General features: G+C 35.6%; 1 pseudogene; it reads right to left on the bottom strand.

Annotated features, from left to right (window-relative positions):
• Positions 1-6,925: 6,925 nt before the first annotated feature.
• LOC148205202 (uncharacterized) lies at positions 6,926-8,254 on the bottom strand (annotated as a pseudogene).
• Positions 8,255-17,322: the final 9,068 nt, after the last annotated feature.

A 17,322-nucleotide genomic window follows, 5' to 3' on the forward strand; every position in this document is an offset into this window, starting at 1 on the left:
TTGTGAGGTGTGCCAAGAAATGTGTTTCCGTGAAGCGTCTACTTGTGTTGTCAGATATTATAATTTACATGTTAGGGTAGCACAACAATGTGATATTAGTCAATATCTTGTATCTCAATTTGTTCCATGAATTTTGATTGTTTAGTTGGTAAACATAGGCAACAACTTCGTTAATCAAGACGCATGACCAAAGAACAAGACACTTAATTATTTGAAAAATTAAAAGTTCACACTTAATGTATTTTAGAAAATGAAACAATTAGGTATGGATTAATGACTATTTGTAAATGTTTGAAAGTAAAAAATGATATAATAAATAAAGTTATTATAAATTGTTAAAGAAACATTTCATTTTAATTCAAACAAAAGTTCATGGATTTTTTAAGACCAAAACCTTTGAAAAGTCCTACAAAGTTAAAAGAAAAGAGAAAATAGTTGAGCAAATGCATTACTTTTTTTTTCATGATCCAAAAATATAATAATAATGTCACGTTGATTTTTGGTTTTTTTGTACTGACTATTTGCATGATTCCATAGTTTTATTCAAGCATTACTTAAACCATGAAAACAATGGTTTCATATTGGCGTGTTGGGAGTTGAACACTGATTTGAACATTGAAATTAACCAAGTGTGCTACTACGAATAATTTGAAATAAAGGTACAGAGAAAATTACTCAAATTATTTTTCCATTTTCAAGGTTTCCACTAGTATCACTTATTTTTGCATTTTTTATATTTCATTTCTCAATAATATATTTGCCATCAGAAAGAAGATGTATGTGATTTATTTAATAAATATAAAAAAAATAATAATGTCGTACCTTTTTAACAGTTAAAGAAACTAAAAATACTGTTTTAAACAAAATTAGTTGAAAGATGTAGAATTTATTTCTAAATAATCATAGCTTTGTCTAGAATCAATCTTCTAGTTGTTTCTGGGACGATTAAATCACACTTAGTTCCCACTTGAAAAACGGGGTTATGAACAAAGATGAATGGACATCTTTTTAGACCGTACTGGTGGCATCAAACTACGATCTTTAGTTAGACATTTCTACCTTACCTTTTTTATCTTGATAATACAATTTTCTCCGTGGAGATATTCGTTATCAACATTCGATTCCTCAAGGAAAATGAGACTATATATGTCATGGTGACTAACGAAACACTTGTGAAATTATGATGTGTGCGAAGAAATGTGTTTCCGTGAAGCATCTACTTGTGTTGTCAGATATTATATTCTACATGTTAGGGTATGCACAACAGTGAGATATTAGTCAATATCTTGTATATCAATTTGTTCAACGAATTTTTATTGTTTAGTTGGTACACACAGGTAACAACTTCGTTTATCAAGACACATGACCAAAGAACAAGACACTTAATTATTTGAAAAATTAAAAGTTCACAGTTAATGTATTTTAGAAAATGAAAAAACTAGGTGTGGAATGTTTGAAAGTAAACAATGATATAATAAATAAAGTTATTATAAATTGTTAAAGAAACTTTTCATTTTAATTCAAACAAAAGTTCATGAACTTTTTAAGACCCATCCATACCTTTGAAAAGTCCTATAAAGTTAAAAGAAAAGAGAAAATAGTTGAGCAAATGCATTATTTTTTTTTCATTATCCAAAAATATAATAATAATGTCACGTTGAATTTTTTGTAATGACTATTTGCAATTTCAATTTTTAAAAGGTAAATTACACAGTCGGGAGTTGAACCCAAATTTCAACATTGAAATTAACCAAGTGTGCTATTGCGGATACTGTGAATTTAAGGTACAGAGAAAATTACTTAAATTATTTTTCCAGTTAGTGCATTGTATCCCCCCAACATTTTTTCATTTTCAAGGTTTCCACTAGTATCACTTATTTTTCCATTCATACAAACTAACTGTATTTTAGCAAATGATTTTATACTTCCTTTCTATATAATATATTTGCCATAAGGAAGAAGATGTTTGTGATTCATTAAATAAATATAAAAAAATAATAATGTCGTACAATTCTAAAGGTTAACGAAACTAAAAATATCGTGTTAAACGAAAGTAGTTGAAAGATGTAGAATTTATTTCAAAATTATCATAGCTTTGTTTAGAATCAATCTTCTAGTTGTTTCTGGGACGATTTAATCACTTAGTTCCCACTTGAAAACCGAGGTTATGAGCAACGATGAATGGACATCTTTTTAGACCATACTGGTGGCATCAAACCACGATCTTTAGTTAGACATTTCTACCTTACCTTTTTTATCTTGACAATACAATTGTCTCCGTGGAGATATTCGTTATCAACATTCGATTCCACAAGGAAAATGAGACTATATATGTCATGGTGACTTGCGAAACTCTTGTGAAATTGTGATGTGTGCGAACAAATTTGTTTCCGTGAAGCGTCTACTTGTGTTCTCAGATATTATATTCTACATGTTAGGGTATGCACAACAGTGCAATATTGGTCAATATCTTGTATCTCAATTTGTTCAATGAATTTTGATTGTTTAGTTGGTACACCCAGGTAACAACTTCTTTTATTAAGACGCATGACCAAAGAACAAGACACTTAATTATTTGAAAATTTAGAAGTTCACATTTAATGCACTTTAGAAAATTAAAAAATTAGGTATGGATTAATTACTATTTGTAAATGTTTGAAAGTAAACAATCATATAATAAATAAAGTTTTTATAAATTGAAGAAACTTTTCATTTTGATTCAAACAAAAGTACATGAATTTTTTACGACCAAAACCATTGAAAAGTCCTATAAAGTTAAAAGAAAAGAGAAAATAGTTGAGCAAATGAATTAGTATTTTTTATTATCCAAAAAAATAATCATAACGTTGATTTTTTTGTAATGACTATTTGCACGATTCCATGGTTTTATTCAAGCATTACGAAAAACACGAAAATAATGGTTTCATATTGGCGCTGGGAGTTGAACCTGTATTTCAACATTGAAATTAACCAGTTCTGCTACTGCACATACTCTGAAATCAAGGTATAGAGAAAATTACTTAAATTATTTTACCCCTTAGTCCATTGTATCAGGACAACATTTTTCATTTTCAAGGTTTCCATTGATAACACTTATATTTGCAATCATTAAAACTGACTGTCTTTTTGCAAATGATTTTATATTTCCTTTCCCAATAATATATATTCTATCAGAAAGAAGATGTATGAGATTTATTGAATAAATATAAAAAAATAATAATATCATACATTTCTAATGGTTAAAGAAACTAAAAATACCGTGTTAAACAAAAGTAATTGAAAGATGTAGAATTTATTTTTAAATTACCATAGATTTGTCCAGAATAAATCTACTAGTTGTTTCTAGGATGATTTAATCCATTAATTCCCACTTGAAAATCGAAGTTATGAACAACGATGAATGGACATCTTATTAGACCGTACTTGTGGCATCAAACCACGATCTTTAGTTACACATTTCTACCTTACCTTTTTTATCTTGACAATACAATTGTCTCTGTGGAGATATTCGTTATCCACATTCGATTCCTCAAGGGAAATGAGTCTATATATGTCATGGTGACTTGCGAAACGCTTGTGAAATTGCGATGTGTGCGAAGAAATGTGTTTCCATGAAGCATCTACTCGTATGTCATATATTATACTTTACATGTTAGAGTATGCACAACAGTGTGATATTAGTCAATATCTTGTATCTCAATTTGTTCCATTAATTTTGATTGTTTAGTTGGTACACACAGTTAATTGCTTCGTTAATCAAGACGCATGACCAATGAACAAGACACTTAATTATTTGAAAAATTAAAAGTTCACAATTAATGTATTTTAGAAAATGAAAAAATTAGGTATGGATTAATGACTATTTGTAAATGTTTGAAAGTAAACAATGATATAATAAATAAAGTTATTATAAATTGTTAAAAAAACTTTTCATTTTCCTTCTGTGAGAAATAGAGAAGATTGGGAGAAAATATCCCTTGTGTATTTTGCATACACATGGGGTAGTTTATTTATATTGTAGGATATGGGCCAATGCCCTTAATATAGAATAGGCTGAGCCCAAACAACAGAAACACACATCTTAACATCTAACACTCCCCCTCAAGATAGAGCATATAAATCATATGTTCCAAGCTTGTTACAAAGATAATCAATTCTATGTCCTCGTAAGGACTTAGTGAATATGTCTGCCAACTGGTTGCTTGAGTTAACGAACTCAGTCTTGATATCTCCGGATATGATTTTTTCTCGAATGAAATGACAATCAACTTCAATGTGCTTGGTTCTCTCATGGAAGACAGGGTTAGAGCTAATATGGAGAGCAGCTTGATTATCACATATAAGTGTCATGTGAGTGACATCTCCAAATTTCAATTCACTAAGTAATTGTTTAAGCCACACAAGCTCACAAGTAGCTAATGCCATAGCTCTATATTATGCTTCTGCACTGGACCTTGCCACAACACTTTGCTTCTTACTTTTCCAAGATATCAGGTTGCCACCAATAGAGACACAATATCCAGAAGTAGACCTCCTATCAGAAGGGGAACCAGCCCAATCAGCATCTGAATAGCAAACGATTTTTGTATCGTTGTTAGGACCATATAGCAAACCTTTTCCAGGTGATCCTTTAATATACTTCAATATGCGAACAACTGCATCCCAATGGTCTTCACATGGAGAGTTTAGAAATTGACTCACCACACTAAGTGTGAAGGAAATGTCAAGACGCGTAACAGTAAGATAGTTTAATTTACCAACTAATCTTCTGTACCGTTCAGGATCTGAGAAAGGCTGCCCCTGATTTGGTAGGAGTTTGATGTTAGGGTCCATAGGTGTCTCAACAGATTTACAGTTCATTAACCATGTTTCCTCCAAGATGTCTAACGCATACTTCCTCTGAGATATGACAATACCAGCATTGGATTGTGCTACTTCAGTACCCAAAAAGTACCGGAGTTTGCCAAGATCTTTGGTTTGAAAATGGTGACAAAGGTGCTGTTTCATCTGAGAGATGCCAAGATAGTCGCTTCCTGTGAGAACAATGTCATCGACATACACTATTAAGTAGATACATCCAACACTTGAGTGGCGATAGAACACTGAATGATCTGCTTCACTGCGAGACATACCAAATTGTTGAACAACACAGTTGAATTTACCAAACCAGGCCCGAGGAGACTGTTTTAGGCCATATAAGGATTTGCGAAGACGACATACCAATCCAGATGACTCCCCCTGAGTAACAAAGCCAGGCGGTTGCTCCATATAAATTTCTTCATGCAAATCACCATTCAGGAAAGCATTTTTGACATCAAGTTGGTAAAGAGGCCATTGTCGAAGAGCGGCCATGGCAATGAATAGGCGAACATAGGTCATTTTTGCCACTGGAGAAAAAGTATCACCATAATCCAAACCAAAAATCTGTGTGTAGCCTTTGGCAACCAGTCGAGCTTTCAGACGATCAATTGTGCCATCAGGGCCAACCTTGATAACATACACCCACCTGCAACCAACAACAGACTTTCCAGATGGTAATTGGACAAGTTCCCAAGTTCCACTTTTTGGTAAAGCCCTTAATTCATCCAGCATAGCTTGACGCCAGCTAGGATGAGTTAAGGCATCACCCACATACTTGGGAATTGACACAGAAGAAATGGATGAGAGACAAGTGTAAAAAGATGGAGATAATCTGTGGTAACTAAGAACAATATAATGGGGGGAAGGGTTACGGGTAGAGCGTATACCTTTACGGAGGGCAATAGGCAGGTCAGACTCATTTGTTGGAGCTGGAGGAGACACAGGAGACGACACTGGAAGTGAGTCATGAGGGAGACAATTGCGACGACTATAAACCTGAAAGGGTGGTGGTGAAGGACGATCCTATGGTGAATGAGAGTCTAAAGAAGGAGGAGACAAAATGGGTGGAGCATCACCAGGAGGATCACTGATAATAGGAATATCAACATTAGCAGGTAGAGATACAGAACTAGACGATAGATGTGAAAAGTAAAAAGAAGATTCATCAAAAGTGACATCAGCAGAGATAAAATGACGATTGAGGGAAGGGGAAAAACACTTATGGCCATTTTGTGACCGTGTAAATCCTAAGAAGACACATTTGTGAGACCTAGGAGATAACTTATCAAGACCAGGACTAAAATCATGAACAAAACATGTAGACTCAAAAACTCTAAGAGGTAATGGATGTAGAGGGTCTTGAGGAAATAAGATAGAATGAGGGATTTTGTGATCTAGGACGGAAGATGGCATGCGGTTTATAAGATAACATGTCGTAAGAACTGCATCACCCCAAAAATGTGAGGGTACTTGACCATGAATTAGAAGGGTACGAGTTGTTTCAATAAGGTGTCTATTGTTACGCTCAGCCACCCCATTTTGTTGAGGGGTATAAGCACATGAGGTTTGGTGAAGAATGCCATGAGAAGCCATAAAATGTTTAAACTGTTGAGAAAGGTATTCACAGCCATTATCACTGCGTAAATTTCGAATAGAAACCCCAAACTGTGTTTTTATTTCATTGAAAAAAGATTGGAAAATAGAAAACAACTTAGAACGATTCTTCATTAAAAACAACCAAGTACATCTGGAATAGTCATCAATAAAGGTAACAAAATACTGAAAACCTAAAGTAGACTTAACACGACTAGGTCCCCAAATGTCATAATGAACCAATGAAAAAGGGGACGACACCCGTTGTGAGACACTACGAGGAAAGGAACTACGAGTATGCTTCCCTAACTGACAAGACTCACACGACAAACTTGATAATTTTGACAACCTCGGGACAAGTTGTTGCAGTTTGGCAAGACTAGGATGACCTAATTGAGCATGAAGAAGGGATGGTGACTCCATGATTACGCCAACATGTGGAGAAGGGCAGAGATGATAAAGGCCATGAGACTCACATCCTGTGCCAATCATGTGTTTCGAACTCCGGTCCTGCAACCAAACAAAATCTTTAGTAAATGAAATAACACAATTAAGAGTACGAGTTAGATGACTAATGGACAATAAGTTGAAGGGAGACCTAGGGACATAAAGTACATGATCAATGGATATGGATGGAAAAATATTAATAATACCAACACCATGAGATGAAAACAAGGACTTGTTACCAAGGGTAATTATCCGGACATGACAAGGAAGAAAACAAGGACTTGTTACCAGTGATATGATCGGTGGCGCCTGAGTCAAGGACCCAAGGTCCGAGGGAGTGAGAGTGAGTCAGACCAACAAAAGATGTACCTGTACGTGCAACAGATGCAGATGTAGTGGAACTAGAATGCTGACGATCCTCATACCATTTGCGAAATTCGTTAAAGATTGGAGGTTGTTCTACGGTATTAGATGGAGTAGGATGGTCTGCAGACGGTGATCAGGGAGGTGGATCAGAATTAGCCATTGCTACTAGTCGAGGAGGACGTCCATGAAGTGCATAACATCTATCAATTTTGTGGCCTAACTTGCCACAATGATCACATTTTGGACGTCCTTTACTTGGCTTGCGAGATCGACTTCGATCATCACGTTGGGCATCCATAACAAAGGAATCATCAGTATGAGAAGATGTCTCAATGACAGGTTTCCTCGGTATACGCAAAAGAGCAGAACAAGTAGAAGTAAAGTTGGGTATGACAGGAGAACCCAAAATCTGATCATGGACATGAGAGACATCATCAGAGAGTCCGTATAATGCCAACAGCATGAAGAACTTTGATCGTTGTTCCAATTCTTCAGCAGGAGTGGAAGCAGGAGGTAATATATTATTAAAATCATGAAGAAGGGCATGAATTTTACCCAAATATTTTGCCATGGGACCAGGATTGTGTGGACCAATAACAGTTAATAGGTCCTGACAAACACCATAAAGACGTTGAGTGTCATTTGTGTATAACAACTTCGCTTGTGCCCATACTTCCGAACATGTTTCATATGATTGAAACATTTGTTTCAGTGAGGAGTGAATGATGGACTTTATAACAATGCATAACTGAGCATCAATCTTCATCCAGCGGGAAGTGTCATCTATGGTAGCAGTAGTCACATTTTGAGTAAGGTGATCTAAGTACCCCTGACTTCTCAACCAAAGTTTGATGTTGGACGCCCATGTTGCATAATTTGTGCCATCTAACTTGTCAATGGACAAGTGTACATTCACATAATTGGTGTATATTCAGGGATCAGAAGATGAGCCACCAACAAAGGTGTTTGTAGACGAGGAAGACGCCATGGAGAGGGAGAAACCCTAAAAATCCAAAGTTCTCCGATTTACACAACGACCACAAATCTAGAAAGAAGGCGAGGAGGCGATCACGGCGATTCTGATCGGCGGCGGAACTCTCCGGCGACGAACCGGCACGCGCGATGGGAAGCGACAGCAGCGATGACTGTTGCGGCGGCGCGTGGAGGCGCGTGGGTGGTCCGTTCGCCGCGATCTTTGTACCACAGTGGTCACCCGGTCGAGACGATTCCGATGGTGTGGTCTTCGATCGATTCTGGAACTCCAGCGATGGTGGCAGCGGCGGCGGTGGCGACGACAGCAGCAACGACAGCGACAGCGGCGGTGATGGGTGCTAGAGACCGTGGAGTTGGCTGGAACTATTCCTATGCTCTAGATACCATGTGAGAAATAGAGAAGATTGGGAGAAAATATCCCTTGTGTGTTTTGCATACACATAAGGTAGTTTATTTATATTGTAGGATATGGGCCAATGCCCTTAATACAGAATAGGCTGAGCCCAAATAACAGAAACACACATCTTAACATCTAACACCTTCAAACAAAAGTTCATGAATTTTTTAAGACGGAAACTGTTGAAAAGTCCTATAAAGTTAAAAGAAAAGAGAAAATAGTTGCGCATATGCATTAGTATTTTTTATTATCCAAAAATATAATAATAATGTCACGATTATTTTTTTGTAATGACTATTTGCACAATTGCACTGTTTTATTCAAGCATTACGAAAAGCATGAAAATAATGGTTTCATATTGGCTTTGAATGTTTCGTAAATTAATTGTCAAATTTTATTTCAAAACAAGAATTTCAATTTTTAAAAGGTAAATTCCACAATCGGGAGTTGAACTCGGATTTCAACATTGAAATTAACCAAGTGTGCTACTACGGATACTTTGAAATAAACGTACAAAAAAAATTATTTAAATTATTTTTCCACTTAGTGCATTATATCAGGCCAACATTTTTAATTTTCAAGGTTTCCACTAGTATCACTTATTTTTCCCTTCATACATTCTGACTGTATTTTGACAAATGATTTTATATTTCCTTTCTCATAATATATTTCACTACAGGAAAAGCGTGACTTACAAACGACATATTACCGAAGGCTTTGAGGCCGTCAGTATTGAGATATTACCAAAGGCTTTTGAGCCGTCGGTAACTTTCTCGCTGATTTATGTCCAAAATTGGGGTTTTCGTTCCCCAATTTCATTTTCTTCACACTTCGTCGCTTTCCCCTGTCTCGTCCCTTTCTTCACACACTTCCCTCCCTTTCTTCACGCTCCGTCACTTTCTCGGTTAGTCACTGGTGGTGGTCCTTCATGGTGGTCACTAGTTCGTTGATCGCAGTTCGTTCACGGTGTGCTGGTTTGGGGAGACTAGGGCTAGGGTTCGTCGTGGGGGGTGCTGCGTTGAGGGCTGGTGGTGTCGAGGTTGAGGGACTTCGTTGGAGGGGCCGTTGTGGGCTTCTGTCGCTGTTGTGCTCATCAAGGGTTATCTTGGTTGAGGTAAGTTCCACAGAATTTCATTCACATTCTCATTTTCATATTTCTGAAGCCTAGACACTTATGCTGCCTTCATCTACTTTTCATTCACTTGTTAGTATTTTTTATTTTGATTTTGATTTATGTTTCATCTATTGATTGCACTATCTTGGATTTTAATGATCTTAGGGTAAGCAAAGATGGTTTTCTTCACATTCTTTAGCCTTATTATTTTTAATTTTTCATGCTATATTTAGCTTATAGTGTATCATATTTTCATTGTATTGAAAACATAGTTGTAGAGACAATAAATAGATGCAGCCAGACATTAATCGAAAAAAGAAAATAGACACTTATGGTAACAGAAAAGAGAAAAAAGAAATCAGTGCACTGCACCACTAATACAGTAGGGGAAAGCACAATTGTCCAATAAAGCAAAACAGAATTAATTCAGCTCCCCTCTAGGTGACATGTGTCTGTGTTATTTAATATTTGAGGTAATAGTGAGAAATAACATGTATCAAACACATAGCTCCCCGCAGTAATACTTAAAAATTGTCATCTGTAAAGCCAAATATAGGGAAAGAAAGCAAGCCTACAATGGGGCAAAAAGGACCTCATAATATAGAAATCTTTTTAGTTGTTGTGGCTTCAAGAATTGAGAAGAGACAACGTGAGTATCAGGAAGAGTAGGAAACATAAACAAAGCATAAACTGAACAATATGTAAAACACGACCTGAAGATTTAAGTGTGCATGGATATCACTCAACAATTTATAATTTCCACTTTAGCAAATGGGGATTTTTGAAGTAAGTATTCAACTATCCTGCCAACTCCCTCATCAGATATGTTTGTCGAAGATTTCACTTTCAATTTCAATGACTTCAATTGAACAAAACAAGGAATTTGAGTTATCATTGAACCATAAGTATAGAGACCCTACACAATGAGAGTTGATTGGAGACACACTTTGAAAGATAATTTGAAAATCAAGATTGACTAATGGATAGCAATTTGGCACATGGAACATATTATGGGAAACATCAAAAGTAAAATACAAAGGAAAAACAAAATAAAGTAACATACATGTAGAATCTTAAGGGTACTTGAAGAGAGTATCATTATCTTTACATAATCAGCGAGCACTTGCAACAAACTTATAAGGGTTGAATAAGTCCATTCAAAATGAGTATGAAAATAGGCTTCACAGTCAATGCTTACTTGTTCAAGAAAACAAAGTTTGCATGCAGAGAATTGGTGTAGAGGATCACGCATCATAGTAAGATATCTAAGGTTTGGAGTAGAAAGCACAAATTTGTAAGGTGCTTCTTGAATGGTACTACCAATGGTCAAACTAGAAAGGTTGGAACATAAATAGATTAAAAAGATGAAACATAAATCCAAAATCATTAAAAAGATAGTTGAAAGAGATTATGCATTTGAAGAGCTTAAAGAATGGCACTCACTTGTGAGGGTTCGTGTTTTTGGTATCTTCCTTCTCTTTTAACTTAATACAAAATTATAAGATGGCCTCGGAAGATAATATGCTCTAGATGACTGGTTATGTTCTACACACTACCTATGACAAATGCTCTGGGAATTGTTGCAGCAAGCTCATGGGGAGCTTTCCACATTAATTTTGCAGAGTTATGTGACAGGGAGCTTTCCCTCATTGCTTTTGAGTGAATCAATCTCATGCTTGGCAGTAGTTGTATGCTGAGTTCATTTAATTGTGCATTTGTTGAGTCAATTAGTTTGTTTTATCACTCTCTGAAATCAAATTTTGCAGAATTAAAGTGTTTGTGAAACTTGTACTGCATTATTTTCTGAGTTTACACTGAGTTTTGAGTTTAGAATTGTAGTTGACGTGTCAAAATGTTATGCTGCATTACATGACGAATATTGGATGATTGAAGGTCTAGTTTATGTTGTGTATGCCCTTATAAAGTTATAAAACCATGATGTTCACCAGGCATATGAAAAGGACTAAATATAAATGTTAGAAATGTTTAGTATATGAACCTAGAAAGCAACCTAAAACTTAGTCAAAACAGGACAACCACTAACTAATCCTAGAATCACCAAGTGATTTGACATGGCAACAAGTGATTTCACGTCAAAGACAATTTCAAGCAGTCACATTATAGTCAATATCATTTTGCTATAATAAGACAACTCATTTTGTTTGTTTGGGTTGTTGATGTAGATTTGGACGTGACGGGAAAAAGATTGAAGCATTTCCTGGATCAAAGTTAATTTTCCAAGTAGTTTTAAATGTAAAATTTGTGTTGAGGGCATTGATGATATATATATATATATATATATATATATATATATATATATATATATATATATATATATAAGTGAGGAAAAGATGATATATAATAAAATTATGTTATAAGCCAATTTTGTGGGTTGAGCTAGGCATAGACCCCCATTCTAAGAATTTTTGTAAGCATCATTGGTTGCTAAATCCTTCTCAATGGTTTTACCTATAGTTTTTATGTGGTATTCAGAGCCATGGAGCTACTCAGTCTAGGTAAGTGTGTAGTTCTTCTATTTTGGAATCTGTCAACTTTGTTTCCTTCACTGTTTCATTGCTTCTAATCATCATTGCACCATGGAATTCTGATTTCTTAGGTTCTGATTGAGTTTATTCTTGTGTGCCAACCTTGATTTGCTTTGGTTTCCTCATTTTTACTCGGTTCATTCTGATTTGAGTCATTTTATTTTGAAATTTGTCCAGTTTTGTCAAAAGTCATGTTATATTACTTTTGTTCTCATTCCCAGTATTCTGCTGAGTGAATTTTTCTTTTGGTGCATCTAATTGATTGATCAATATTAAACACACAAAAATGAGCAATGATATGTTTATACAGAGCTTGGGTGCCTAATTCGCATCATCAAAATCATCTTCCTGGTTCATCCCATAAGCTGTTATAATTTCAACCAGTTAGTCAGAGTAGAGTTGATTTCTTCACTCTGATTTGAGCCATTACTAAGTGCAGACCATTTAAGCTATGATTTGCTAAAGCAAGAGCTTGGTTGCACCTTGAGAAATAGCTCAAAATTGCTGGTATAGTAGTTGGGCGATCTACTTTATATTTGCTCAATCTCGTTTCTGTGTTAAAATTCTGGCTGTAGCATTTAGAGCATTGCTAGTCATTTATACTGTCATTCTGCTAATTTGAGCAACTTTTGAGTGGTGTCTTTGAGTCAAATACCTGGTTTGCAACCTGTTTCAATTTTTGAATCAAAATTTGGATGGTTGAGTTGAATATTTGAAGTAAAATTGGGTTTGGAATATTGCCTTTATGAGTAATTTGAATTTTGCATGAGTTATCTTATCAAATTAGTTCATAATCATATATCAAACTTGTTGATGTAATTTGTAATTTGAATTTTGCATCAGTCTCTGCTTGTAACCTCACTCTTGTCTCTTTCTAACTCAACGATACTACTACTCTTTGACTGCTAGCCAATACCTACATAGCAATTTTGAATTATATAGATAAACACACACATGGTCAATACCTATAGAGTATGCAAAGTGCCAATTACCTATACATAACAAAACCCAAAAGTATGCAAAGTGCCAATTACAAAGGCTAAATTTTGGACCTAGAGACAATAATATGAACTTGCTATCTTTCAATATTATTGATATCCAACATTGATTAGAGGTATGGCTAATGTCATCCTTACAAGCTTTGTGTAATTCTCACCTAACAAGCAAGTTGTTTTGTAGGGTTAAGTTGAGCTTTAAACCCAAAATGTTAATAGAACTTAGAATTATATTTCCAAATATTGAAGTTAGGTTTCATATTTTCAAACTTTGTTTTGCATTTACACTAGGAAAAAAAGAGTCTTGTAACGCGTCATATACGCTTTGGTTACTACGAAACCGAAGCGTATAAGAACGCGGTGGCATTACCGTAAATATAAAAACCTTATACGACTCGGTTAAACACCAACCGATGCATATTACCTTTACTGCTTCGGTTAAATGGGACAAACGATACCTATAAAGTCTACTGTCACATCCATCTGCAATCAGACTTTCCTTTAACAACTTTATAGAATGGTTCTTCTACTTCGGTTCACCCTATACTCGAGGCCTATACCCTCTTGCTTCGGTTTTTCAAAGACCCGAGGCAGTATTGTCTGCCAAGATCCAACTATAGTGCCTTGGTTGGTGTCACTTGATGTCGTACGATCTTTTTGCTTCGGTTGAACTTAGACCGAGACATATAATGTTATTTTAATATTTTTTTTAATGGTTTAGGCACCGGCTTTGCGGTGTTACCGAAGGGGTAGCTCTTTCCTTGGTTCAAATTCCAAAAATCTGAAGTCATTGTTTTTCTTCCTCGTGCTCGTTTCTTCTTTTCTCTCTCGCGTTTTCTTCTTCTCCGCTGGTGCCTCCCTGCTGCCGCTGCCGCTTCCTCCAGTGATTTATTTGATGCCTACGAGCTTTCTTCTTCCTCCACAGCACAATTAGGTTTTCTCTTTTGTTTTTTTAATTTTCTTACTCCAAGTGGGCTTGTATCAGATAACCCAAATTAAGGGTTCCACCCTTTTTCTTTTTTTTCCCTTGGACCAAAATATAATATAATCCCATTGGGGAGTTCTGCGTTGTGAAATGGGTGTTCATCCTTTTCCTCTTCTCTGTTAGACAGGAACCCTTCTTCCCTATTTGGATCCGTGTTGCGCAAGGGGGCGAGATTCTTTTCTCACGGAGAGACCCAACTTTGGGGCAGCACTAGGGGTCTCGCGCAAGCCAAAGAGGGTTTTCTCTTTCGCGTCGTTGAGAGGGAGGCTTCCTTCCTCTTCTCTGTTCCGATTCGTCTAGGATTCTTCGTGCACCCAACCCAGCCTAGGGTTCTTCGTCTCGTGTGGACAACCAACCTAAAGGGATCATCAATGGCGCGACAGAGACACGACGGAGGCGCGACGGAGACGCGGCGGGGGCGCAAGGGCGCGACAATCAAATAGGTTTTATTTTTTTTCTGGGTTTCTGAATGGAGTTTTTCCTTGTTCCCTGTTCAATTTCTTCTTTTTGTCAAACATATGTTCAGTTTTATCTGTCCAACTACCTAGTCATTCTAGGTGTCCCATTTTCTTTCTCACGCAGATTTGAGTTTTGTTGGTTCATTTGCAGGCTGTTTAAGGAACTTGAAGAATATGATTTTGCAAGAACAGGAAGCCTTGCCACGAAAAAGGTGTTTAGGTCTATTTCTTCTAGAATTCCTGACTTTTCCATGCAAAGGTCGTGTAGTAGAAACTCTTCATAGACCATTTGTCTTTCATAATCGTTGGGTATTCCGTTCAATTCTAAATTATGAATTCACACTTTCATTGTCTGAGTGTTGTAGGTTGATCTCAAAGAGGGACCCTTTGGTATGTGTATAACTAGAACTAGTTAATCAAGTTGTAGTCCTTGGTAACACTTTTTTTTCTTCTGCGTGCAATATTTCTTAAAGGCTCAATTTCATTATGATAAGAATCAATTTGCTGACTTGGTGGTCATTTCTAGAATTTCAGGGACTATGTCACATGTATTTTTTACATGGTTATATTTTAATTATCAATTGATAGCCTCTTCTTCTTTCATAAATCTTCAATTTCTATGTTTATATATTAAGAATCTAAGTATTAAACATTGATTGTAATAGCTTCTTGTTATGCCGATTTTGGCTCCTATTCTAGACGAGGCAAGGCTACTTTCAATAAGGTTATTCTTTCATTGTGTACACGTAAGTATTTTTTTAGTACAACATTAAAATATTTTCTCTTTTTCCAAAGTTCTAAGCTTTTAAAATGTTTCTTTTAGTACAACATTAGAAGATTCATGGGGCAATCCCTCTAAAAAAAGTTTGAACATTACGAGATATGATGCAAATGTGATTTGCAACTATAGTGTTATAGTGATCATTGGATAATGTATTTTAAGATGAGTTGATTTTTGGGATAATTCTATGAACTAGGTTGTGTGGTTAGTGGGGAAGTGGCATTAGGCCGTTATTTGTAACTTTATGAAGAAAAAGAAAAAAATTTTGTGATTCATTTTTTATAAGATTTAGATTTTTGTTTGCTGATATATATTTATTTTTATTAAATTATTTGGAGGGAGTTCACTCCCGAAAAGCTACTGGTTTGCAAGTTTTATCCAAATTTTGGGGAATGCTGGTAATGTCAGTGCCAATGGTATGATTTTTGGTTTAGAATCCTATCCTGGAGAGTTTTCAAAACATCATTTATATAGTTTTGATGTTACCTGACTTTAACGCAATAGCAATAGCAAGATCTAATGAATGGATTAAAAATATCTAGGCACAAAACCATAACATAAAGCCCCTCTACTGCCTCGGTTGTATATGAACCGAGGCAAAAGCACACACCCCTCTACTACCTCGGTTGGATTTGAACCAAGGAAAAAGCACACACCTTTTTGCTTCGTTTTAGAACCGAGGCAAAAAGCCTACCTTTTTGTCTCGTCTATATATGTCTTGGTTGCGGAACCACTGCCTATAAGCAAAAATAACCGTTGTCATTTCCCTTTACGACACTAGTGTTAGGAACTTTTGAAGACCATTGAACTTAGAATTATATTTAAAAACATTGAAGTATTCTTGACATCATACATTCACAGTATAAAATTCATTTAATTAAGTTTACTCATGCTACAAAATTGACTTCATAAAACTTAACAATCTTTTGAATTGGAAGACTACAGACTCTAAATGAGAAAGCAAAGGAAAAAAATTAGCTATGAATTAAACCAATTGTAAATGGGAATAGTACAGATTCTTTTAGAGCATTCCTTAGGATTCAAATTGTGTGTCAGTTGTTCTAAATAGCTTGTTTCTTGCTTGTCTTGTTGACTATCCTGGTTTTGTCTCCACTATATGTGAAAGTTGTTACGTTGTTCCTAATTGAGCTTTAATTGCTTTCTTCATCTGATCTATAGTTGATCTTTAGGAGTTAGTCTGTTGTGCTGTTAATTACCTTATTGCTTGATTCTTTTTAGTGGTTGCAACCAGTTATCATTGCATGAAAAAGCCATTTCTTGTATGATATGATTATTGGAATGAGCTGAAGTAGATATTTTAATCTTGTTTGATCATAAGATAAACATTTCTAAGTCTGATTGTGTTGTTCCCTTATACAACTTGTTGCAAAAATTTGTTATCAAACATGCAGCCCACCAGCCATTGGTCTCCTGATTGTGATTGTGGAGCTGCTTCTTGACCAAATTTGGTTTGTTAGAAGATAATTAAATAACTATTGTGATTGTGATTGTGTATATTTATTGTGTACTAGACTGTTTGAACTAAGCTTACTTTCAAATGATGGGATGACTTGTTTTTAGATGCTTTGTTTTATCTTGAAACTGAACAATACATAGGTGGAGACTTGTAGGCTAAGAATATGTAGTGTTGATGTCAAATCCTATGGTAGTACCTACATGTGTAAGTATTTGTAAGTACTCTATAAAAGTGGACTTCACTACAATAATAATACTCAGCATGACCCTTATTGCATGCCTATGACTGTAGTCAATGTGTAAGTACTCTA

This window comes from Vigna umbellata, chromosome 1 (genome assembly GCF_029865625.1).
Source record: "Vigna umbellata cultivar VRB3 chromosome 1, Vumbellata_1.0, whole genome shotgun sequence".
Classification (NCBI taxonomy): Eukaryota; Viridiplantae; Streptophyta; class Magnoliopsida; order Fabales; family Fabaceae; genus Vigna; species Vigna umbellata.